Below are 26,173 nucleotides of genomic sequence, written 5' to 3'. Positions count from 1 at the left end.
TGTTACCTGCCCTTCTCTAGAGCTCACCCCGCAGAGCTCAGCTCCTCTCCAGGCCAGGGCCCTGCTCCCAACGACCCCATCTCCCCTGCCACTTGACCCCCCAAAAAGGCCAAACCCCCCCAACGCTATTGTCTCCGCCTTCCCCTGGTGCCTCCCGCCTGCCTGTCCCACCCGCCTGTCCTGTCTGCCTGTCTGTCTGGCTGGCCATCTGTCTGTCTCTCTGTCTGTCTGAGGGACAGTAGGAGGAAAAGGCTGGAACCCCACCCTGCTGGGTCCACATGTCCAGGGCATTGTTCAGCCTCCCCTGGGAAATCACCTCAATTGTGAGGCTTGGGGGCCACTGCGGCTGGGCCGGGTGTGTTTACAGACACGGGGGCAGGCAGGGGTTGTGTCCGTGGAGGAGGATGGGCACAGGGGGTGTCATGATCATCTGTGTGTGGCACGCTTGATTAAATAATGATAAAATGACAAAATGGAATATTATGCAGCCATCAAATACGATGCCTTTGAAGAACGGTGAGGACATAAGAAAGGGTCACAATATAAGGTTTACTAAAAGGGAAAACGCACAATAGGAAGAAGTCAAAGTGACTCGAATGCTAATCACAGTGATCTCTGTTGCCAAATCATGAGGAATTTCCTATTTCCTGTGTATTTACAGTGTATTTTCAATGTTTTTGGCAATGAGCACGTAGCTTTACAATCAGAAAAAGGAGAATAAGTGTTGTAAAAATCAAATTAAAGATAAACTAGAAAACAAGTGAACATGATTAAAATAAAATAAACTCACGGGGCATGGTGGCTCACACCTGTAATCCCAGTTCCTCAGCAGGCTGAGGCAAGAGGATCTCTTAAGCCTGAGAGTTTGAGACCAGCCTGGGCAACATAGTGAGACTCTGTCTCAAAAAAAAAAAACGAAATAAAATAAGGCCAACAGAAAAGACTAAACATAAAACTAAGGCAAATGTTCAACTCTAGTTAGCAGACACTGAGTGGGTGCCTACTGTGTGCTGAGGCTCTGCTGAGCTCTAGTTAGCAAACACTGAGTGGGTGCCTACTGTGTGCTGAGGCTCTGCTGAGCTCTAGTTAGCAAACACTGAGTGGGTGCCTACTGTGTGCTGAGGCTCTGCTGAGCTCTAGTTAGCAAACACTGAGTGGGTGCCTACTGTGTGCTGAGGCTCTGCTGAGTGCCGGGGTTACAGAAATGAAGGAGACGGAGACCCTGGCGAGTTAACTGTCTGTCAGGAGGGTGGGAGAGTTACCAGTCACAAGGCCCACAGACACAGGTAGGACATGGTCCCCCTCAGGAGGGCACCTGAGAAAGAGAGGGAGACATGGATGAATCAGGAGGCCTTCAGAGAGGAGGTGACTACTCACACAGAGGCTGGGGAGAGGGAATGTGGTCCTGGTGGGAAATACGGCAGGTGGTTGGAGGGTCCGCTGGTGGCAGGAGCACGGTTTAAGTATAGCGCGGGGAAGATAGGCTGGCTTCAACTCACTACGAGTCTGGAGTGCCAGCTGAAGAAAGATTCTTAGCCAAGTGGGCATTCCCCTGGAAAGAACACAGAGATTGGTCAGCCATTCATTCACTCATTCATTTATTCAATTCGACAACTACTTCTTGAATACCAACCACATGCTAGGCACTGTGCAGCTTCCATTCAAATACAGGGAAACAGGCAGGAAGACAACTGATGAGTAAAGGGAATAGAACAGTGCTGTGAGGAAGGATGGGGCAGGACCCAGAGGTGGTGGTGGTTTGATGTGGGGTGGCCAGGGAGGGCCTCACAGATTAAAGGCAGTGAGGGAGTGAGCCCATCGAGGTCGGGCTCTGCAGGAGGAGGGCTGTCGGCAGAGGGGGCCCAAGCAGACGGAGTCAGGGTAAAACCCCATAGGTCCTCGCGGGCCTTTGTAAGGACCTGAGCTGAGGCTATGAGTGAGGCCTGGAGCAGGAGCTGGGGAGGGTCTGAGTAGAGAAACGCATGATCTGACTTAGGCTTAAGCAGCCTGCAGGAGGGGAGCTGGTGTGGCTAGGCTGGGCCAGCAGCCGTGGAGAGGGCGAGGAACAGAAGGCGGAGCCAACAGCAGTGTGGCCTATTTGATGAAGGGTGGTGGTAAAGGAAAGAGAAGGTCAAGGCCTGTTCCAAGATTTGGACCCTAGCACTTGGAAGGACAGAGCTACTGAAACTGATGGGGCCAGCTGGAGAGGGCAGGTTTGGGGTGGGATGGAGCAGGGAGAACAGGCACTGAGGCTGGACAGGTCGAGGTTGTGATGCCCAGTGATAAATCCGAGACTTCCACGGGGCAGAACTGAGCAGGCAGGGGCCAGCTGGAGACACTCATCGGGCGTCATGGGCTGGTGGGTAGGGATCAGCTCCTAGAGCAGGATGAGACCACCCTGGGAAAGAATGTAGACAAAGAGGAGCTCCAAGGATTGAGCCCTGGGCACCCCCAACATTTAGAGATGAGGGGGGCCGGCAGGGGAGCCTGAGAAGGAGCATCGGGGAGGATGGAGGCCCAGGAGGGCGGGGTCTCAGCCAAGGTGCCTGCAGGCAGCAGATGGAACAGCCACAAATGAGGCTCCCACAGAGCCATAGGTGACAGCCTGATGGGGAGGGAGACTTGCAAAAAGGACAGGAGAGAGGACATTAAAAGGCAAGGAGGACCGGGCATGGTGGCTCACGCCTATAATTCCAGCACTGTGGGAGGCTGAGGCAGGTGGATCGCCTGAGCTCTGGAGTTCAAGACCAGCCTGGCCAACATGGTGAAACCCCATCTCTACTAAAAATACAAAAAAGTTATCCGAGCATGGTGGCACATGCCTATAATCCCAGCTACTCAGGAGGCTGAGGCAGGAGAATCGTTTGAACCCGGGAGACGGAGGTTGCAGTGAGCCGAGATCACGCCATCACACTCCAGCCTGGGAGACAAGAGCGAAAACCCATCTCAAAAAAAAAAAAAAAAGGGCAAGGAGAAAGAACCCTCCCCTCAGAGACTCAAGGGCCCCACCCTCGTCCCCGATGGCCCCCCCTCTCAAGGGTGACCAAGAGGTGGCTGTTTGCTGCAGGGGTAAGGGTGATGGGCAGAGCTTGGTCTGGGTGCTCATGCAGCAGTGCTCCAGGCCATTCAAGGTGTGGATGAGAGCTGGGGGGCAGAAAAGAAGGGGGGTGCTGTGGAGCAGGACCAAGGCCAAGGCTGGCTCTTCCCACAAACCCAGGTCCCAGGAGCCGGAGAATTCTAAATCCAGCCCTCATTGAGAAGATCTACTTAGCGAGTAGGAAGAAGGCATACTTGATTTAACAGTTTGTTCGCGTATTTATAACATCTTGATATTTAGCCTCAGAGCGCGCAGGCCTCCATCTGCGCTCTGGGCCCGAGCCCTGCGGGTGTTAGGGTTGAGCTGGGAGCAGACAGCTTGAGGGGAGAGGTGAAGGAAGAGGGTTGTCTTTTTGCTTTGGTTCAGTTTTTAATGGTTGCTGGTTTTTTTTGTTGTTGTTGTCTGTTTGTTTGTTTTGAGATGGAGTCTCACTCTGTCGCCCAGGCTGGAGGGCATGGCATAATCTCAGCGCACTGCAACCTCCATTTCCCAGGTTCAAGCGATTCTCCTGCCTCAGCCTCCCAAGTAACCGGGATTACAAGGGCCAGCCATGATGCCTGGCTAATTTTTTGTATTTTTGGTAGAGACGAGGCTTTACCATGTTGGCCAGGATGGTCTCGAACTCCTGACCTCAGGAGATCCACCCACCTCAGCCTCCTAAAATGCTGGGATTACAGGCGTGAGCCACTGTGCCCAGCCAGTGGTTGCTGTTTTTAAGAAGAAAGAAGAATGAGCATTCTCCTCCGGGGAATGATCCTGAAGAGCAGACACTGAGGAAGGAGGACATTGGGGAAGGAGTGTACACGGCAAGAGGGATGGGTCCACCCTCCTTGACACACAGACCCTCCATCATACTGGGAGCAGGAGGCAGCGTCAGTGGACGCAGGGGGATGGTGTGAGCACAGGGAGGTTCCCCAGGACCCCTTCTGCTTTCTCAGTGAAAGGCAGCAAGGCCCTGGAGGTCTGAGGGGTAAGGAGAAGGTGTGGAAGAGCCCTCTCGGAGGGGAGCGTGCAGACCGGGAGATGCAGTGGCGTTGCCCAGCAACACTCCGGCAGATTGCATTTTCCAAGATGCCTGCAACAACATCTCCCACTCCACAAGTTATTCCAGAACCTTTCACTCCTCCACCAAGAGGTAGAGTCTAATTTCGCCTCGCCTAGAACCTAAGCAGGCTTGTGACTCACTGTGCCACCAATGGACTGCAGCAGAAGTGACACTGCATCACTTTTGAGGCTAGGTTATCAAAGCTTCTGCCATATGGAGTGCTCAGGCTGGCGCCTTGAGCCGCCATGCTGTGAGGAAGCCCAACCAGCCCCTGCACATGGAAAGGCTCTGGGAGTACCTTGAGATGCTCCAGCCACCACCTGTCTGTCACTTGTGAGACCCTGAACAACCCAGGTGACCCTCTCCCAAGTTCATGACCCACAGAATCCATGAGAGATAATAAAAATATTGTTGTCTTAAGTCTTTAATTTATTATGCAGAAATAGCTAATTGGAATAAATGTCAAGGACTAAACTGAGATTTGTGGTTGTGAATTTAAAGTGACACTCCTTTTTAGCCAACTGATATCTAAGGCATTTCTGCAGGGACAAGAGGCTGCACAGTCACTGCAGGTTTCCCCTCCTTGCTGCAAGGGAGGAGAGAGAGAATGGAGGAGGAAAGGTAGAGGGGATTGAGCCTACGGTGTCAGGCTAAGTTGTGTGAACTGGACCCTGTAGGTAACCGGGAGCTACTGAGAGTCCCTTGGTGAGAGCTGTTACATTCCGTGCATAGGCTGGGCTCACTTTGGACTTAGCAATACAGAATACAGCCTGCATCCTCGGATGAACTGGGGTATGAGGAGGAGACTTCTCCCCAGAAAACCTGGCCATAGGTCAGAGGCCTGGGGACTCTGAGCATAGCTGGACCTTCAGCCCCTTCTCTATCTACCTGTTCCTTAGACATACAGTCAACTAGGAGAGGGGTGGAGAGTGGTGACCCTCAGTGTTCCCACCTGAAAAATGGGCGCATTGGACTTCAGGTCTCTAAGTGGGCTTCTGGCACTGAGACTACAGACAGGAAAGAGACGTTCTGGTCGTATTTCCACACACACGTTGCTTGTGGTTGGGACAGATGCTGGGCTGAGCCCTGGTCTCCATCCTGGTGGCTGGAGATGCAGGAAGAGGCCTGGCCCTCATTATACAATAGGCCCTGCTCAGGATTCTTAGGTTCAAAGGAAGAGAAAACCCAACTCATGGTGGTTTTAACAATTGGAATGTAGCCAGGCGTGGTGGTTCATGCTTATAATCCCAGCACTTTAGGAGGCCGAGGTGGGCGGATCACCTGAGGTCAGGAGTTCGAGACCAGACTGACCAACATGGTGAAACCCCACCTCTACTAAAATTACAAAATTAGTCAGGCGTGGTGGTGCATGCCTGTAATCCCAGCTACTCGGGAGCCTGAGGCAGGAGAATTACTTGAATCCGGGAGGTGGAGGTTGCAGTGAGCCGAGATCATGCCATTGAACTCCAGCCTGGGCAAGAAGAGCGAAAGCCCGTCTCAAAGCAAAACAAAACAAAAAAGCAAACAACTGGAATGTATGAGCTACTGAGGATCTGAGCTACTGAACAACCAAAAAGCATGGGGATATTTGAGGGTTCAAGCAAAACTTGATCCAGCCATGAAACAGGGTGACAGGACCCATTTCTCTGCCTCCCTCTCTTGGCTTCTCTCCTGGGCTGGCTCTCCCATGGGGGTCTCAGATGGCTCCCAATCGGTCTAGATCTTTTTTTTTTTCTTTTTTTGGAGATGGAGTCTTGCTCTGTCACCACACTGGAGTGCCGTGGCGAGATCTCAGCTTACTGCAACCTCCGCCTTCCGGGTTCAAGCGATTCTCCTGCCTCAGCCTCCCAAATAGTTGGGACTATGGGCGTGCGCCACCACGCCCAGCTAATTTTTGTAGTTTTAGTAAAGACGGGGTTTTACCATGTTGGCTAGGATAGTCTTGATCTCTTGGCCTGGTGATCCGCCCGCCTTGGCCTCCCAAAGTGCTGGGATTACAGGCGTAAGCCACTGCGCCCAGCCTCTTTTTTGTTTTTTTTCTAGAGACAGGGTCTCTCTGTCACCCGGGCTGGAGTACAGTGACATGATCTCGGCCCACTGCCTCTGCCTTCCAGGCTCAAGCGATTCTCCTGCCTCAGCCTCCAGAGTAGCTGGGACTATAGGCTCAGGCCACAGCGCCTGGCTAATTTTTCTGTAGAGACAGGGTTTCACCATGTTGCCCAGGATCCAATCCAGGTCTAGATGTTCTGCTTCTCTCCATGTTCAGTGCAGAGAGAGAAAGACAGTCTTCTTCCCGGGGAGCTCAGATATCTTTGCTCTGATTGGCCTGACTTCAGCCTTGTAGCTGTCCCTGAACCAATTGCAGTGGCCACCAGATGGGATATAGTAACTGTCTTAGGCCAGTGAGGGCCCACCTGAGGCTGGGCAGAATCTACCCCACCCTGGGCTGGGAGACACCGGGTCCTGTTGGGAGAGAGAAAGGAATGGAAGAAGACCCAAAGCATGGCCTTGGCTCCACCCAGTAGAACCTTCTGGAGACTCTGTGCTCTGTCAGAGAGGAAGTGGTTGAGCACCAGAACGGGGGCAGTCTCCCCATCAGAGATACTTCCAGCCACGAGTACCAGCTGCCCCTCTGGCCCAGCCTGGAGTTTCGGGATGCGGGCAGTCACCCTTGGCAGGAACCCAGAGCCTGCCTGGGACGCTTGGGCAGCTGGAGACTGATTCAGCTGGGAAAAGTGCAGGCTGGAGAAGACCGAGACGGGGAAGTGATCCGACTCTTCCTTAACACCAAAAAAGGGAACAGAAAGGGTCAACCTAGGCTCCAGGAGGAATCCAAACAAGTAGCACATAACAAAAGCAGATGACCCTTCCGTTTGAGCCTGGCTGTGTTCCACGTCTGCACGCTTCCTCCCCCACTGCCCGCCAGAGCACGGCCCTGTAGGGATGACTCCCTTACTATGACAGGGAGGCTGAGGCCCTGAGAAAAGTGACTCACCCAAGGTCACCGTGAGGTGGGGCAAAGGCAGGGTATCAGCCTGAGCTCTCCTAGGACCCCCACTCCACGGCAGCAGAGCTGAGCCACACCTGTGCCCACACCTGTGGCAAAGTGATGGTGATGGTGAAGCTCCTGTCACCACCACTGGGGAGGACATTCCAATCCCTCATGGCCCCCATAATTGGAGAGGCAGGGAAGTGGACGGGAAAGGGGCTGCCAGGTCCAACTGGCCCAAGTTCAAGTCCTGCCTGCCCTACTCTGGTGAACTTGGGCAAGTCAGCATCCTCATTTGCGAAATGAAGAAACCGATGCTTCCTTTAGCAGGAATGCTCAGGAGCGAATGCAGGAAGCGACTGACATCACACGTGGAAAACAGCTAGCACACCGGGCACAGGCAAAACACAGCATTTCCCATATGAAGGAAGGCAGGTGTTTGAGGCTTAGTTACCACACCATGGCAGAAACACTGCAGCACACGTGTGAGCCCGATGCTGTGGGGTGCAGAGGTTTGGTGGACCCTTTCAAATAAATGCTGAAAACCAGAGTAGGGATGGAGGGTGTTTCCCAAGAAATAAACCGGGGCGCTGGAATTTCAGTGCTGTTCCTGCCACTCAGCAGGGACCCAGGCACTCCAGAACCTGCTCCCACACTTCCCCCAGGCACCGGAACAGAACTCCCATCCCCTGAGCCTGGGCTCAGCAGGGGCAAGGAGGCTGCAGACAGGAGGTCATTGTCCAGCCTGACTGTGCCCAGATCCCACAGATGCCAACCCATCTGGGGGACAGGGTCTTCTGGGGACCCGCCTGCCATGGGGGAGGCTATTTGTGCCCCAGTTGCCACGGGAGACTTAGATTCAACACTGGGCACTCTCCAGTGTCCTGACGGTGACCCCAGAGCATCTCCACCAGCAGGCCTGGGTGGGGCCTGCATAGACAAAGCGGCCTTTGGTTGCCAGCGGCCGGGTGGCAGAGCGTGCGTCAGCTCAGCAGCCAGCCGGAGAGGCCTGGAAGTCAGCCTTGCTGCCCCCCTCCCTTGTCACCATGTACATCTTGTTTCTTGTCATGACACGATGTGGCAGATGTTTCTTGTCAGCTCTGCCGCTGGTCCCTTCTGTCCACCCCCATAGCTGCTGCCCTGGTCACCCCCACCACCCCTTCCTGGTCTCACAGTCAGTCTGTGCTGCGCACCGCAGCCAGAGGGAGCTTTCAGATACGCAGTTCAACCACATCAGTCCCTGGTTTAGAATTCTCCTGCGAATATTTGCAAAATGAGTACCTGACAAAGCATTCATATCCCAAATATGTAAAGAACTTCTACAAATCAATAAGAAAAACAGAGGCAACCAGTAGAAAGGAGGAAAGAGACTTTGAGCAGGCCCTTCACAAAAGAGGTTCTCCAGGCTGGACGTAGTGGCTCATACCTATAATCCCAGCACTTTCGGAGGTGGAGGCAGGCAGATCACTCGAGGTCAGGAGTTTGAGACCAGACTGGCCAACATAGTGAAACCTCATCTCTACTAAAAATACAAAAATTAGCTGGGCGTGGTGATGCATGCCTGTAATCCTAGCTACTCAGGAGGCTGAGGCAGGGAGAATTGCTTGAACCTAGGAGGTGGAGGTTGCAGTGAGCTGAGATCACACCACTGCACTCCAGCCTGAGCAACAGAATGAGACTTCATCTTAAAAAAAAAAAAAAAGTTTATAAATATGTAAAAGTGTTATTATTCATCAGAAGAAGGTAAAATAAAGCCACAATGAGCTACCACTGCACACTCACCAAAATTGCTCAAACGAAAATCATAAAAAATGTCAAGTGTTGGTGGGAATATGGAGCAACTGGGACTCTCAAACCACTGCTGCTGAAGGGAGTGCAAATTGGTGCAACCACTTTGGAAAATTATGCAGCATTATCTACTAAAGCGGAAGATATGCCCAGCCTATATTCAGCAATTCCACTGCTGGGTAGATGTCCAACAGAAATCCTTGTATATGTCCACCCAAAGACATGCACAGGAACACTGACAGCGGCTTCATTTGTACCAGCCAATGACGAGGAACAACCACATCTCCATCAGTAGTAGAATGCATTGGGAATGAGTGAGATCTGTGAGGTGCAGGTGCACGCAGTGACATGGGTGCATCTCACATTGTGTCAAGAGGAAGAAACCACACATGAGGTGCTGTGGTTTGGATGTGTGCCCCCTCCAAATCTCATGTTGAAATGTAATCCTTGGCTGGGCTCAGTGGCTCACACCTGTAATCCCGGCACTTTGGGAGGCCGAGGCAGGCAGATCACTTGAGGCCAGGAGTTTGAGGCCAGCCTGACCAACATGGCTGAACTTTGTATCTACTAAAGATACAAAAATTAGCCAGGCATGGTGGCAAATGCCTATAATCCCAACTACTCAGGAGACTGAGGCAGGCGAATTGCTTGAGCCCAGGAGGTGGAAGTTGCAGTGAGCCGTGATTGTGCCATTGCATTCCAGCCTAGGTGACAGAGGGAAACACTGTCTCGAAAAAAATTAAGCAACAACAAAAAAGAAATGTAATCCCCAGCGTTGGAGGTGGGGCCTGGTGGGAGGTGATTGGATCGTTGGGGAGATCCTTCATGACGGTGCTTAGCACCATCCTTTTGGTATTAAGTGGGTCCTTGCTCTGAGTTCATGTGAGATCTGGTTGTTTAAAAGTGTGTGGCACCTCCCCGCTCTCTCTTGCTCCCTGTCTGGCCATGTGACACGCTGGCCCTGGCTTTGCCTTCCACCGTGAGTAAAAGCTCCCGAGGCCTCACCAGAAGCTGAGCAGGGCCAGGTAACTGTGGTTCATGCAGGAAATCCCAGCGCTTTTGGAGTCCAAGGAGGGAGGATCTCTTGAGGGTGGGAGTTCAAAACCAGCCTGGCCAATATAGTGAGATTCCATCTCTACAAAAAACTTAAGAATTAGCCAGTCATGTTGGCATGGCACATGCCTGTGATCCCAGCTACTTGGGAGGCTGAGGGAGAAGAATCTCTGGAACCCAGGAGTTCAAGATGACAGTGAGCTATGATCATGCCACTGCACTCCAGCCTGGGCAACAGAGCAAGACCTTGTCTTAAAAAGTAAAAATAGGCCAGGCGCGGTGGCTCATGCTTGTGATCCCAGCACTTTGGGAGGCTGAGGCACGTGGATCACCAGGTCAGGAGATCAAGACCATCCTGGCTAACACGGCGAAACCTCGTCTCTACTAAAAATACAAAAAAAAAATTAGCCGGGCGCAGTAGTGGGTGCCTGCAGTCCCAGCCACACAGGAGGCTGAGGCAGGAGAATGGCGTGAACCCTGGAGGCGGAGCTTGCAGTGAGTCGAGATCGTGCCACTGCACTCCAGCCTGGGCGACAGAGCGAGACTCCGTCTCAAAAAAAAAAAAAAAAAGAAGTAAAAATAACAAAAGAAGCCGAGCAGATGCCAGCACCATGCTGGTATAGCCTGCAGAACTGTGAGCCAATTAAACTTCTTTATAAATTATCCAGCCTCAGGTATTTCTTTCCTTTTTTCCTTCCCTCCCTCCCTCCCTCCCTCCCTCCCTTCCTTCCTTCCTTCCTTCCTTTCTTTTTTGACAAAGTCTCAGTCTGTCACCCAGTCTGGAATGCAGAAGCACAAACATGGCTCACTGCAGCCTCGACCTCCTGGGCTCAAGGAGTCCTCCTGCGTCAGCCTCCTGAGCAGCTGAGACTATAGGCACACACCGTCATACCTGGCTAATTTTTGTATTTTTCATAGAGACAGTTCTCACTTTGTTGCTCAGGCTGGTCTCCAGCTCCTGGGTTCAAGCAATCCTCCTGCCTTGGCCTCCCTAAGTGCTGCGATTATAGGCATGAGTCATGGCGCCCGGCCTCGGTATTTCTTCATAGTGACACAACAGACTAACAGAGAAAATTGCACACATTGTATGATTCCATTTATATGAACTTCAAAAGCAGACAAAGTCAGGATAGTGCTTATTCTTGGGGGGAAAGGAGGAATTACGCCTGAGGAGGCATGGGAGGATTTCTTAGGGACTAGTACCATCCTGCCTCTTGACCTGGGCACTGGTTACCCAGCCAAGTTTAACTGGTGAAAATTCATCAAGCTAGAGACGCGATATGACTACTTTTCTTTGCATACGTTACTTTTTTTTTTTTTGAGATGGAGTCTCGCTCTGTCACCCAGGCTAGAGTACAGTGGTGCCATCTAGGCTCACTGCAACCTCAGCCTCCCAGGTTCAAGCGATTCCCCTGCCTCAGCCTCCCCAGTAGCTGGGACTACAGGCATGTGCCATCACACCCAGTTAATTTTGTATTTTTATTAGAGACGGGGTTTCACCATGTTGGTCAGACTGGTCTCAAACTCCTCACCTCAGGTGATCAGTCCGCCTCAGCCTCCCAAAGTGCTGGGATTACAGGTGTGAGCCATTGTGCCCAGTCGCATATGTTACTCTTTAAAAAAAAAACAAAAACCCTACTTGGCCCAGTGTAATTTCTCACCAGCTTATCTTCAACATCGTCATATCCACACACCTTCCAGCATTACTGCCAGTTCCCTGGACATGCCATGCAATTCCTTCTGCCTGGAACCTCCTTATCCAGTTGGCAATCTGCTCTGGGGTCACTGCCACCAGGAAGCCCTCCCTTCTGGCCCCAGACAGAAGTGTGGTCACTCTCTCCTTGGGAAGCCATATGCACCTCATTGCAGCCCTTATTCATCTGACGGTCACTCTGCCAGTATTCAGTGAGTGCTGGTTTTATGCCAGACACATGCAGTTGTGAATAAACAGTCATAAGTTGACAAATTAAATTTAAACAATTTAAAATATCACAAAAATAAATAGATACTGACAAATTGTGATAAAGGCTCCAAAAGCAAAGTCCAGGCAATCCGCTGGAGGAGAAGGCAGGGTACGGGGAGGTGGAAGGTGCTGGTTTATGCTGGAAGATCAGGGTGACCCCCCCGTGCAGAGACGCAGGGATCAAAGAGGAACAAGGCCAAGAGTGGGAGGAACTCCTGAGGCTGAGGGATCCACATGGAACTGAGAACCTGAAACTGTGAATTTCCTGGGGTTACAGACTGGGTCATTCCCTTCTCAATCCCCAGGAGCTTAGCGCAGGGCCTGGCCCAGTTAGGCATCTGGCAGCGTTTTATGAATGAATGAATGAATGAATGAATGAATGAACGAACGAACTGAATGGAAAAGAAGGGCAGAGCAACTACAGACAAAGTGGTTGGAGGGCCCCCTGGACACCGGTTGCCTTCACAGGTGTGTGCCTCCAACTGGCCGAGCCAATGTGGGAGACAGAGATTGGGGTTCCCAGCAGCACAGACCTCCAGGAAGTGCTCAGAGCCCCAGGCCAATCATTCTTTCCTTCCTTCATTCACTGTGTTGACAAATATTAACTGAGTACCTACTATGTACTGGGCTCTATTCTAGAAGCTGTCTCCTTTGCCTTCCACTCATGCCAAATGCCCAGCAGGCTATTGCTCCCCTGAGCTCTCCGAGGTTCGAGTCTCTCTCCACTTCTGGATGTTTCCCTATCCTGTACCTCAGTCCCCTGCCATGGGACCGGCCAGGACACCCTCCTGATCACCAGGAGAAATCCAGGGCCATCTTTGTTTATACTGCCTTGTTATTCACAAGCCCAAACATGATTTAGGGGGCAGTTGCTCACTTTGCCAAAAGAATTTCTACTTTACCAAAAAAATTCCCCAAGTTATTTTAATTCGTCTTCCTAGGAAGATTTCCCAGACATTGCTGGCTGGAGTGTCGAGTGGTACTGCCCTCTCAGAAAGCGATTTGCCAGAGCTTGCAGCAATTCTGAAAGCAGCCGTCCGTGCCACTCTGCAGCCCCACTCTGCGGTGTAAACCCAGGTCTACAGGGGAGCATACCCGAGATGTTCGTACAGCAGCTGAGGGTTGGAGGCAACCCAGGGGTCCCCCTCTAGGATAAGTAAAAAGTGGTGGATACACACGCAGTGAGAGGAGGCCCTGACATCTGCAGGGCAGCATAGGTCAAACCAAAAAGACTTTTCTGAGGTCGGGTGCAGTGGCTCATGCCTGTAATCCCAGCACTTTGGGAGGCCGGTGTCGGGGGCAGATCACCTGAGGTCAGGAGTTCGAGACCAGCCTGGCCAACATGGTGAAACCCCGTCTCCACTGAAAATACAAAAATTAGCCAGGTGTGGTGGCACATGCCTGTAATCCCAGCTACTGGGAAGGCTGAGGCAGGAGAATCGCTTGAACTTGGGAGGCAGAGCTTGCAGTGAGCCAAGATCACGCCACTGCACTCCCGCCTGGGTAACCGAGTGAGACTTCATCTCAAAAAAAAAAAAAAAAAAAAAGACTTAGCTTTGATTAGCTTTGAGTAAAAAGGGAGAGAAATAAAATGGGATGCCTGACATGATAGAATTTGTGTAAATTTAAAATGCACACACACACAACAACAAAAAGCTATACACTTATTAAGGATACACACAGATTTAAGGACACATATTGAGTACATTAGAGCAGAAGCCTTTGTGTGGGGGTTGGAGAGGAATGGAAGTTTGGCCCAGGAATGAAAAAGGGATTTTTTTTTTGTACTCATACACCTATATAGTTTTTTTTTGGTTTTGTTTTATTTCGCTTTGAGACAGGATCTTGGCTGGCATACCGGGGCACGATCTTGGCTCAATGCAACCTTCCCCTTCCCAGGCCCAAGTGATCCTCCCACCTCAGCCTCCCAAAGTGCTGGGATTATAGGCATGAGCCACTGCGCCCAGATCACATATGTAGTTTATATAAAATAAAGGAGGGCTTTGCATGAACAATGGAAGTATGTGGTACTACAAACCAAGGGATAAAATTATCTCAACAATCCCCACAAGAGATAAAAATGTAAACTTAAATTTAAATTTCAAAAGTTGACTGCTACTGGGAAGATGTAATAGACACTGCCTCCCACCAAGTACAACTTAAAACTCTAGGCATGATATATTAGACAAGCAGGAGATCTGAAAGGAGGGGAGAAGAAGGCAGATCTGCTAGGCCCCCGGGACCCCAGGAACACCATGGGGTGAGTTTGCTGGAATTTTGTTGTTTGTTTGAATTTGCCTCCTGTATCCTCAACTTGGAGCTGAAGACGCCAGCAGCCAGAAACACCAAGGGGCATAGACATTTTTTAAAAACCCCACAAAGGCCCGCCTTCTTGCCAAAGAACTAGAAAAGAGACAGCCTGGCAAGACAGAAAATTTTCAGACAATAATTACTCTACTCTAGCCAAGCACCTCGGAAAAATCCGTGTCCGTGCCCAGCAAAGGCCAAGTGGAGAGCCTAGACATCCACTCTCAACAGGTCATAACAATTTCTCCAACCTCCCTGCCAGGGCACCATCAGAGAAGGCCAAGCATGGAGCTGGGACTTTCATTCCCACCTGAGCAGTAACAAAGCACTCTGCCAGCTCATCCGTCAACAAAGGACAAGTGGAGAATTTGAATTTCTTTCTTTTTTTTTTTTTTTTTTGAGACAGAGTCTTGCTCTGTCGCCCAGGCTAGAGCGCCGTCTCGGCTCACTGCAACCTCCACCTCCCAGGTTCAAGTGATTCTTCTGCCTCCGCCTGCCGAGTAGCTGGGACTACAGGTGAGTGCCCCCACGCCCAGCTAATTTCTGTACTTTTAGTGGAGAGAGGGTTTCACCATGTTGGCCAGGCTGGTCTCGAACTCCTGACCTCAGGATCCACCCGCCTTGGCCTCCCCGAGAGCTAGGATTACAGGTGTGAGCCACCGAGCCTGGCCCGAGGACTTGGATTTTGAACCCCTCCTGGCAGTAATGGGATGGCATCCTTGCTTCCCCTGCTAATGCAGCGTCAGAGGCAACCAGCTAAAACAGAAGGTTTCATAAGATACAGGGTTCTCATAACACAATACCCACAATGTCCAGGTTTCAACAGAAAATCACTCACGGGGCCCAGTGCGGCGGCTCATGCCTACAATCCCAGCACTTTGGGAGGCTGAGATGGGTGAATTACTGGAGCTCAGCAGTTTGAGACCAGCCTGGACAACATGGTGAGAACCTATCTCTACAAAAAATACAAAAATGAACCAGATGTGGTGGTACACATCTGTGGTCGCAGCTACTCAGGAGGCTGAGGCAGGAGGATCGCTGGAGCCTGGGAAGTCGAGGCTGCAGTGAGCTGTGATCATGTCACTACATTCCAGCTTAAGTGACAGAGTGAGACCCTGTCTTTAAAAAAAAAAAAAAAAAAACAACTCCGAAAAATAACTCATGGCCAAGAATCAGGAAGATCTCAAACCAAATGAAAAGGTAATCAATAGATGCCAACACCAAGAAAATAGAAATTTTTGGTGGTGGTGGTGGTTGTGTCTTTGATTAGAGATAGGGCCACAGTCTGTCACCCAGACTTTCGTGCAGTGATATGATTTGGGCTCACTGCAGCCTCCACCTCCCAGCTCAAGTGATTCTCCAGTGATCTTCTCACCTCACTCTTCTGAGCAGCTGGGATGACAGGCACATGCCACTATGCTCAGCTAACTTTTGTGTGTCTTGTAGAGACGGTGTCTTGCCATGTTGCCCAGGCTGGCAGAAATGTTACAAACACACTTGAAACCAGTGAAAAAATTGAAATCCTCAGCAAAGAAGCAGAAAATATAAAGAGGAGCCTCAAACACAGAATGGAGAGCACAGAGGCAGAAATTCGTGAACTGGAATATGGAGCAGGAGAAATCATCTAACCTGGATAACAGAGATAAAACAGACCTAAAAAAAAACAAAGAGCGCTTCAGGGAGCTGTTTGACTATAATGAAAAAATCTAACTTCATGTCATTGAAGTCACAAAAGGAGGGCAGGGATGAAAAAGTACTCAAAGAAATAAGGGACCTGGTGCAGCGGCTCACACCTGTAATCCCAGCACTTTGGGAGGCCGAGGTGGGTGGATCACGAGGTCAAGAGATCGAGACCATCCTGACCAACATAGTGAAACCCTGTCTCTACTAAAAATACAAAAATTAGCTTGGTATGGTGGCGCATCTGTAATCCCAGCTACTTGGGAGGCTGAGGCAGGAGAATCACTTGAACCCAGGAGGCAGAGGTTGCAGTGAGCCAAGATCGCATCACTGAACTCCAGCCTGGTGACAGAGCAAGATTCCATCTCAAAAAAAAAAAAAGAAAAAAGAAATAAGAGTTGAAAATCTGTCTCAAATTTGGCAAAAGACATAACCTGACTGAATCAAGAGGGCTAAGCAAGACTGGGCACAGTGGCTCACACCTGTAATCCCAGCACTTTGGGAGGCCGAGGTGGGCAGGTTTCTTGAGCCTAGGAGTTCAACACCAGCCTGGTCAACATGGTGAAACCTTGTCTCTACTAAAAACGCAAAAAAATTATTCAGGCAAGGTGATGTGCATCTGCAGTCCCAGCTACTTGGGAGGCTGAGGTGGGTGGATCACTTGAGCCCAGGAGATCTCCACCTCCTGGAGGGTGCAGTGAGCCATGACTATGCCACCACATTCCAGCCTAGGTGATAGAGTGAAATCCTGTCTTAAAAAAAAAAAACAGGCTAAGCAAATACCACACAGGATAAACCCAAAAAAATCCATACCAAGAAACGCGATAGTCATACTTTCCTGGAAACAAAAAACAAAACAAAACAAACAAAACAAAAAAATCTGGAAGGCAGCAAGAGAGAAACATTTTACCTTATAGGGTAAAAAATAAAGACAGTGGATTGCTCATCTGAAACTATGGTGCTCAGAGGGAAGTGGTATAGCATTTTTCAAGTGCTGGAAAAAAAAAAAAAAAAACTTTCAACCCTGAATCCTATGTCCAGAGAAAATTTATCCTTCAAGAATAAAAGACAAATCAAAGTATTCTTGGATTAAAAAAAAAAAAAAAAACCTAAGAGAATTTGTCACCAGCAAACACACTCGAAAGTTCTTGAAACAGAAAGAGAATGATAAGAGAAGAAATCAATCTGGAAACAGAAAGGAAGGAAGGAAGAACTCAGCATGAAAAGGTTTGGGTAACTATGAGACTTCTCCCCTCATGTCTGATAGTTGAAGCAAAGATGATAACACCTTCTGATATGGCTGTCCATGTATGTGGAGGAAATATATAAGACAATTATATTATAAATGCAAGAGATAAAAGAACTTAAAGAGAGGTAAGGTTCATACACCTCACTGAAACTGGTAAAATGACAATGTCAGTATATTGTGATAAGTTACATATATATAATGTAATAACTAGAGAAATTACTAAAAAGCTACAAAAATATACACTTAAAAACACCATTGATAAACCAAAATAAAATTATAAAGAATGTCAAAGTACTCCACAGGAAGGCCAGACAATGGAAACAGAGAAAAGAAAAAGAGAGAACAGGCCAACAAAAAAGAATTCAGCCCTAACATATCCATAATTATATTAAGTGTTAATGGTCTTAATATGCAAATTAAACACAGAAATTAACAGAGCAGATTTTAAAACATGACCCAATTAGATGCTGCTTGTAAGAAATTAACTTTATGTTTTGTTTTGTTTTGTTTTTTGGAGACAGAGTTTCTATTCCCCAGGCTGGAGTACAGCGGTGTGACTGCGGTTCCTTGCAAGCCCCGCCTCCCAGATTCAAGGGATTCTCGTGCCTCAGCCTCCCAAGTAGCTGGGATTACAGGTGCCTGCCACCATGTCCAGCTAATTTTTATATTTTTAGTAGAGATGGAGTTTCACCCTGTTGGCCAGGCTGGTCTTAAACTCCTGACCTCAGGTGATCTGCCTGCCTTGGCCTCCCAAAGTGCTGGGGTTACAGGTGTGAGCCACCCAGCTAGAAATTCACTTTAAGTATAACAATACAGGCAGGTTGAAAGTAAAAGGATCGCCAGACACAGTAGCTCACACCTGTAATCCCAGCACTTTGGGAGGCTGAGGTTGGCAGATCATGAGCCCAGGAATTTGAGACCAGCCAGGGCAACATAACCAAACCCTCTCTCTGCAAAAATTACAAAAGAATTAGCCAGGTGTGATGGCATCAGCCTGTGGTCCCAGCCAACTACTTGGGAGACTGAGATGGGAGGATCATGTGAGCCCAGGAGGCAGAGGCTGTAGTGAGCCGAGATCACATCACTGCACTCCACCCTGGGCAACAGTGAGACCTGGAAAAAAAGAAAAGAAAAGAAAAGAAAATGAAGGAAGGAAAGAAGGAAGGAAGGAAGGAAAGACGGAAGGAAGGAAGGAAGGAAGGAAGGAAGGAAGGAAGGAAGGAAGGAAGGAAGGAAGGAAAGGGAAGGGAAGGAAGGAAAGGAAGGAAGGCAAGGATAGGATATATCATTGCTTGAGCCTAGGAGTTGGAGACCAGCCTGGGCAACATAGTGAGACCTCGTCTCTATAAAAAAATTTTAAAATGAGGTGGAAGGATCTCTTGAGCTTGGGAGGTCCAGGCTGCCGTGAGCTGGGATCGTCCCACTGCACTCCCACCTGGGTGACAGAGCCAGACCCTGCCAAAAAAAAAAAGGAAAAAAAGATATATCATGCAAATATTAATCAAAAGAAAGCAGAGGTTACTATATTAATATCAAATAAAGTAGACTTCAAAGCAAAGACAATTACCAGTGGCAGATAGAAACATAATATAATGATATAAAGTCAAACCACCAAGAAAATAGTAATACTACTATATGCACCAAACAATAGGACTGCAAAATATGTAAAGCAACAACTGATAGAACTAAAAGGAGAAATAGACAAATCCTCAATTATAGTCGAAGGCTTCATCAGCCTTTCTTAAAGGGAGGTGTGCAAATCTTACCTCCCTTTAAGTCATGTTACTCTCTCCTGTTTATAACATAATTGTCTTAAACATTTCCTCCACATACATTTGAGAGCCATGTCAAACAGTGTTATAATTTTTGCTTAAACTAGCAAACATAAGAAGAAAGATCTACTGCATTTACCCAAACTTTTCATGCCATGTTCTTTGTTTCATATGTTCCAAGATTCCTTCTTTAGTCATTTACTTTCTGTTTAGAGAAGTTCCTTTAGTTTCTTTAGAGTCGGTTTGCTGGTGACAAATTCTCTTAGTTTTTCTTTATCCAAGAATGTTTTTTCTTCCCTTTATTGTTGAACAACAAGACATAAAATCAGCAAGAATATAGAACAGCTCATCAACCAACAGGAGTTGATCAACATTTATAGAACACTCCACCCAGCAATAGCAGAAAATACATTCTTTTCAGTTGTCTTCGGAATATATATCAAGATAGATTTGGACCATAAAACGAAACTCAGTAAATTTAAAATAATTGACATCACACAGACTATGTTCTTTGGCCACAATGGAATTAAGGAATCAGCAACGAAAAGGTAACAGAAAAATCTCCTAACACCTGGAAATTAAACAAAACATTTTTAAAATAATCCACAGATCAAAGAGGAATTTTCAAGGGAAAACCAGAAATACATGGAACTGAATGAAAATAAAAATACAACATAGCAAAATTTTTACAACCCAACTAAAGCAGCACTGATTGGAAAATATAGCACTAAATGAATATATCATAAAAAAGGGAAAGTATTCCACCTTAAAATCCTAGAAGAAGGCCGGGCATGGTGGTTCACACCTGTAATATCAGGACTTTGGGAGGCCGAGGCAGGTGGATCACGAGGTCAGCAATTCAAGATCAGCCTGACCAACATGGTGAAACCCCATCTCTACTAAAAATACAAAAATTAGCTGGGCGTGGTAGCAGGCACCTGTAATCTCAGCTACTCAGGAGGCTGGAGCAGGAGAATCACTTGAACCCGGGAGCCAGAGGATGCAGTGAGCTGAGATTGTGCCATTGCACCCCAGCCTGGGCGACAGAGCGAGACTCCGTCTATCCTAGAAGAAGAACAAAATAAACTCAAAACAAGCAAAGCAAGGAACTAATGGAGATAAGAACAGAAACTGAAAGCAGAAAAACAATAGAGAAAATAAGTGAAACAGAGGGTTTGTTCTTTGAAAAGCTTAATAAGATTGACAAGCCTCTAGCAACACTGACAAAGAAAAAGGGAAAGAAGACACAGATTACCAATATTAGGAATGAAACATGGAATATCCCTGTAGACCCTTACCAAAAGGATAACAGGAAAATACTGTGAACAACTCAACGTACATAAATTTGACGACTTTGATTAAATGTACCACTGTTTAGAAAAATACAATTACAGCTCACCCAATATGAAACAGATAAATAGCCTAATACTATTAAAGAAATTGACTTTGTAGTATTTATTTTATATTAACATTATTTTTTAAAGACAGGGTCCTCATTATGTTGCCCAAGCTGGAGTACAGTGGCTATTCACGAGTGCCATCTGCCGTCATAGCACACTGCAGTCTTGAACTCATGGCCTCAGGCCATCCTCTTACTTCAGCTTCCCAAATAGTGGGGACTATAAGCCTATGCCACCATGTCCAGCTACTTAGAAATTTTATAACTCCCCCAAAAGAAGTCTCCATGTGGCCAGGTGTGGTGGCTCACACCTGTAATCCCAGCACTTTGGGAGGCCAAGGTGGGTGGATCACCTGAGGTCAGGAGTTCAAGGCCAGCCTGGCCAACATGGTGAAACTCCATCTCTACTGAAAATACAAAACATTAACCAAGTGTGTTGGCAGTCACCTGTAATCCCAGCTGCTCAGGAGGCTGAGGCAGGAGAATCGCTTGAACCTGGGAGGTGGAGGTTGCAGTGAGCTGAGATCACACCAGCCTGGGTGACAGAGTGAGATTCCATCTCAAAAAAAAAAAAAAAAAGAAAGAAGTCTCCAGGCTCAGATGGTTTGATCAGAGAACACTGCCAAACATTTAATGAAATATTAATACCAATTCTACACAAAATCAAACACTCACTCATGATAAAAACTCTTGAGAAAAAAAATAGGAATAGAAAGAGAACCTCCTTAACTTGATGAAGAGTATCTATAAGAAACCTATAGCTAATATTAAACTCAATGATGAAAGACTAAATGCTTCTCACACTCCTATTCAACATACTGCTGGAAGTTCTAGCCTGTGCAATAAAGCAAGAAAAAGAAATGAGAGACATACAGATCAAAAAGGCAGAAATAAACTTGTCCCTATTTATAGATGATATGATTGTCTACACAGAAAATCCCAAGGAATCTACAAAAAAGTTCACACAGTGAGACTCTGTCTAAAAAAAAAAAAGATCCTAAAACTAATAAGTTCAGCAAGGTAGCAGAACATAAGGTAAATATGCAAAAATCAACTGTATTTGTATATACTGCTAGCAATGAACACATGGTCACCAAAATTAAAAATACCATTTACAATGGCTCAAAAAATGAACTGCTGGCTGGGCACAGTGGCTCATGCCTGTAATCCCAGCACTTTGGGAGGCTAAGGTGGGTAGATCATGAGGTCAGGAGATCGAGACCCTCCTGGCTAACATGGTGAAACCCTGTCTATACTAAAAATACAAAAAATTAGCTAGGTGTGGTGGCGGGTGCCTGTAGTCCCAGCTACTTGGGAGGCTGAGGCAGGAGAATGGCATGAACCTGGGAAGTGGAGCTTGCAGTGAGCCAAGATCGCACCACTGCACTCCAGCCTGGGCGACAGAGTAAGACTCTGTCTCAAAAAAAAAAAAAAAAAAAAAAAAAAAAAAGAACTGCATAGGTATAAATCTTATAAAAAAGGTAGACAAGGTTTGTGTGCTGAAAACTACACAATACTGATGAAAGAAATCAAAGATAAATACATGGAGAGATACACCACATTAATACATTTTCCAAAACATAGTAAAGATGTTAATTCTTCCCAAGTTGACACACAGATTTAATGTGCTTCCTATAAAAATTCCAGCAAGATTTTTTATAGATACAGGCAAGCATATTTCAAGATTTATATGGAAAAACAAAGGAACCAGAATCATTGGAACAAATTTTAAAAAGAAGAACAAAGTGGGAGGAATCAGTCTTCCTGATTTATTATATATGAATATATAAGACTTATTATGTAATATATTTACAACAATCATGACTGTGGTATTGGTAGAGGGAGAGACACATAGATCAGGGCAACAGAATAGAAGACTCAGAAAAGACACCACAAAGATAGGCCTGGCTGATTTTTTGTTTTCAGGATAGTATAAATCAATTCAATAGAGGAAAGACAGACGTTTTAACCAAGAGTGTTGGAGCAATAGGACATCCATAGGCAAAAAGAAAAAAAAAAAGAACCTCAAACTAAGTCTCACACCTTACACAAAACAAACTCAAATGAATCATGAACTCAAATGTAAAATGCAAAAATATAAAACTTTTAGGAGAAAATATTTGAAATCTAGGGCTACGCATATGGTTCTCATACTTGACATCAAAATTATGATCCATGAAAGGAAAGACTGATATAATGGACTTCATTAAAATTTAAAACTTTCTCTCTGTGAAAGACTCTGCTAAGAGGATGAAAAGGCAAACTACAGACTGGGAGACAATATTTGCAAACCACTGTCTGACAAAGAACCTAGAATATACAAAGAACTCTCAAACTTCCACAGTAAAAAAAAAAAAAAGAAAAGAAAAGAAAACAATCCAATTAGAAAATGGGCAAAAGACATGAAGATACATTTCATCAAAGAAAGTATACAGATGACAAGATAAGCACGTGAAAATATGTTCAACATCATTAATCATTCGTGAAATGCAAATGAAAACCACAATGAGATAGCATTATACACCTATCAGAATGGCTGAAATAAAAAACCCTGGCACCACCAAATGTTGGCACACTGGATCACTTATACATCACTGGTGGGAGTGTAAAATGGTACAGCCACTCTGGAAAACAGTTTGGCAATTTCTTTAAAATTTAAACGTGCAAGAACCACGCATACAGCCCAGCAGTTGCACTCCTGGGCATTTATCCCAGGGAAAAGAAAACTTATGTTCACACAAAAACCTGTACGGGAATGTTTACAGCAGCTTTAGTCATAATAGCTCAAAACTGGAAGCACCCCAGGTGTCCTTCAACAAATGAAGAGTTAAACAAACTACAGAACATTCAGGCGATGGAAAACTACTCAGCAATAAAAAAGAATGAACTGTTGATACACTCGACAACCGGATGACCCTCCAGAGAACTGCGCTGAGTGAGAAAAGCCAATCCCAAAAGGTTACATGCTGTATGCTTCCATTTACATAACATTCTATTTAGTTATGTTTTTATTTTGAGACAGAGTCTGTCTCTGTCACCCAGGCTGGAGTGCAGTGGTGCGATCTCAGCTCGTGGCAACCTCCGCCTCCTGGGTTCAAGCGATTCTTCTGCCTCAGCTTCCTGAGTAGCTGGGATTACAGGCGCCCACCACCACGCCTGGCTAATATTTGTATTTTCAGTAGAAACAGGGTTTCACCGTGTTGCCCAGGCTGGTCTGGAACTCCTGACCCCAGATGATCCACCCACCTCAGCCTCCCAAAGTGCTGGGATTACAGGCATGAGATTACAGCCACTGCGCCCAACCTATATAACATTCTTGAAATGACGCAGTTACAGAAATGGAGAACAGAGCTGTGGGTTTCCTGGAGCTGAGGAGGAACCGGACTTGGAGGGAAGTGGACGTGGCCATAAAAGGACACCTGGAGGGATCCTCGTGGTGATGGAAATGTTCCGAATCGATGTTAATCTGGTTGTGGCATCTTCTTATAGGTTTGCAAGATGTTATTTACCATTGCAGGAAACTGGGTAAAGGATACACAAGATCACTCTGTTATTTCTTACAACTGTATGTGAATCCACAATTATCTCAAAATAAAAAGTTTAATTTAAAAAAATTTCTTGATGACAGGAAAAGATCTGAAATTCTATATCCACAAGTACAATTTAAACTGAAATCTGGCCAGGCGCGGTGGCTCATGCCTGTAATTCCAGCAATTTGAGAGGCCAAGGCCGGTGGATCACCTGAGGTCAGGAGTTTGAGACCAGCCTGGCCAACATGACGAAACTCCATCTCTACTAAAAAATACAAAACTTAGCCGAGTGTGGTGGTGGGCACCTGTAATCCCAGGAGGCTGAGGCAGGAGAATCGCTTGAACCCGGGAGATGGAGGTTGCAGTGAGCCAAGATCACACAATTGCACTCCAGCCTGGACAACAAGAGTGACACTCCGTCTCAAAAAATAATAATAATAATAATAAATAAATAAATAAATAAATAAATAAATAGAAATTTAAAAGGCTGGGCATGGTGGCTCACACCTATAATTCCAGTACTTTGGGAGGCCGAGGTGGGCAAATTGCTTGAGGCCAGGAGTTTGAGACCAGCCATGGCCAACATGGTGAAACCCTGTCTCTACTAAAAATACAAAGATTAGCCTCTAGTCCCAGCTACTTGGGAGATTGAGGCAGGAGGATTGCTTGAACCCAGGAGGCAGAGGTTGCAGTGAGCCGAGGTCGTGCTACTGCGCTACAGCCTGGGTGACAGAGTGAGACTCTGTCTCAAAAAAAATTGAAATGTGGAAATGTGGCTAGGAGTCTCTTTTGTTGAGGCAGGGTTTCCCTCTGTCACCCCGGCTAGAGTGCAGTGGCCTAATCACAGTTCACTGCAACCTTGAACTCCTAAGCTCAGGCCTTCCCTGGCCTCAGCTTCCCAGCAGTCTTTGCTATAGGCAGCTTGAAGGATTCTCATTGGCACAGAAGATTAAACAGTGCCTTTCCATTTTAATAAATATCTGCAACCAAAATAGACAATGTTCAGCCAGAATCACCTTCTTGTTCCCCTCCCTTTAACCTCCACTCCATGAAAGCTACAGAGGATGCCCAGCTTCCACGGACCGAGTTGTTGCCGAGAGCATCCGGACGCAGCCAGGGAGCCAGGAACCACTGCCATCATCCTGGAGGAAACTCAGAGAACGGGAACTGGAGCCAGACACTAAAGGCAGTCAAATGTTTGAAATGTTGAAAAGGGGCCGGGCGCAGTGGCTCACACCTAGTAATCCTAATACTTTGGGAGGCTGAGGCGGGCAGTTCACCTGTCGTCAGGAGTTCAAGACTAGCCTGGCCAATGTGGTGAAACCCCATCTGTACTAAAAATACAAAAATTAGCTGGGCATAGTAGCGGGCACCTGTAATCCCAGCTACCAGGAAGGCTGAGGCAGGAGAATCGCTTGAACCTGGGAGGCAGAGGGTGCAGTGAACCGAGATTGCGCCACTGCACTCCAGCCTGGGTGACAGAATGAGACTCCATCTCAAAAAAAAAAAAAAAAAAAAAGAAAGAAATGTTGAAAAGGAGGAACTGTTGAAAACAGAAAATATAAACTGGTGAGCCTGACATCAAGCCCTGGCCGACTTCCAGGGTGGAGGAGGACACAGATGGTCTGAGAGGACCAGGGTGGATACTTAAGTCACCAGGAGCCCACATGGGTTCTCTAAGAAGCAGTTGTCGTGGCTGAACGTTTGGGTCTGTACAGGGCCACGTGGCTTGGAAATACAGGGAAAAGCCAGGAACCTTGGATGTAAATGTTGCTACAGCATTTGAACAACACTCTCGGACATTCTTGTGCTCAGATAAAAAAAATCGGGGCTCACCAGCAGCCTAGCCTGGTGGAGGGGAGGTATAACTGATTGAATGCGTGAGACAAAATTGTGGGGTTGACTTGAAAACTGTGAGAACGGGCCACATGTGTTGATCCACGTGGGACTGCACAGATGCTCCCCGTAGGTTCTTTTTTTTTTTTTTTTTTTTTTTTTTTTTTTTTTTTTTTTGAGATGCAGTCTCGCTCTGTTGCCCAGGCTGGAGTGCAGTGGCGCAATCTCGGCTCACTGCAAGCTCCACCTCCCGGGTTCACGCCATTCTCCTGCCTCAGCCTCCCGAGTAGCTGGGACTACAGGCGCCCGCCACTGCGCCCGGCTAATTTTTTTCTATTTTTTAGTAGAGACGGGGTTTCACCATGGTCTCGATCTCCTGACCTTGTGATCCGCCCGCCTCGGCCTCCCAAAGTGCTGGGATTACAGGCGTGAGCCACCGCGCCCGGCCTCCCTGTAGGTTCTTAC

The sequence above is a fragment of the Chlorocebus sabaeus genome, chromosome 19, assembly GCF_047675955.1.
Source record: "Chlorocebus sabaeus isolate Y175 chromosome 19, mChlSab1.0.hap1, whole genome shotgun sequence".
Classification (NCBI taxonomy): domain Eukaryota; kingdom Metazoa; phylum Chordata; class Mammalia; order Primates; family Cercopithecidae; genus Chlorocebus; species Chlorocebus sabaeus.
The sequence above is the reverse complement of the archived record's forward strand: the minus strand, read 5'-3'. Positions refer to the sequence as shown.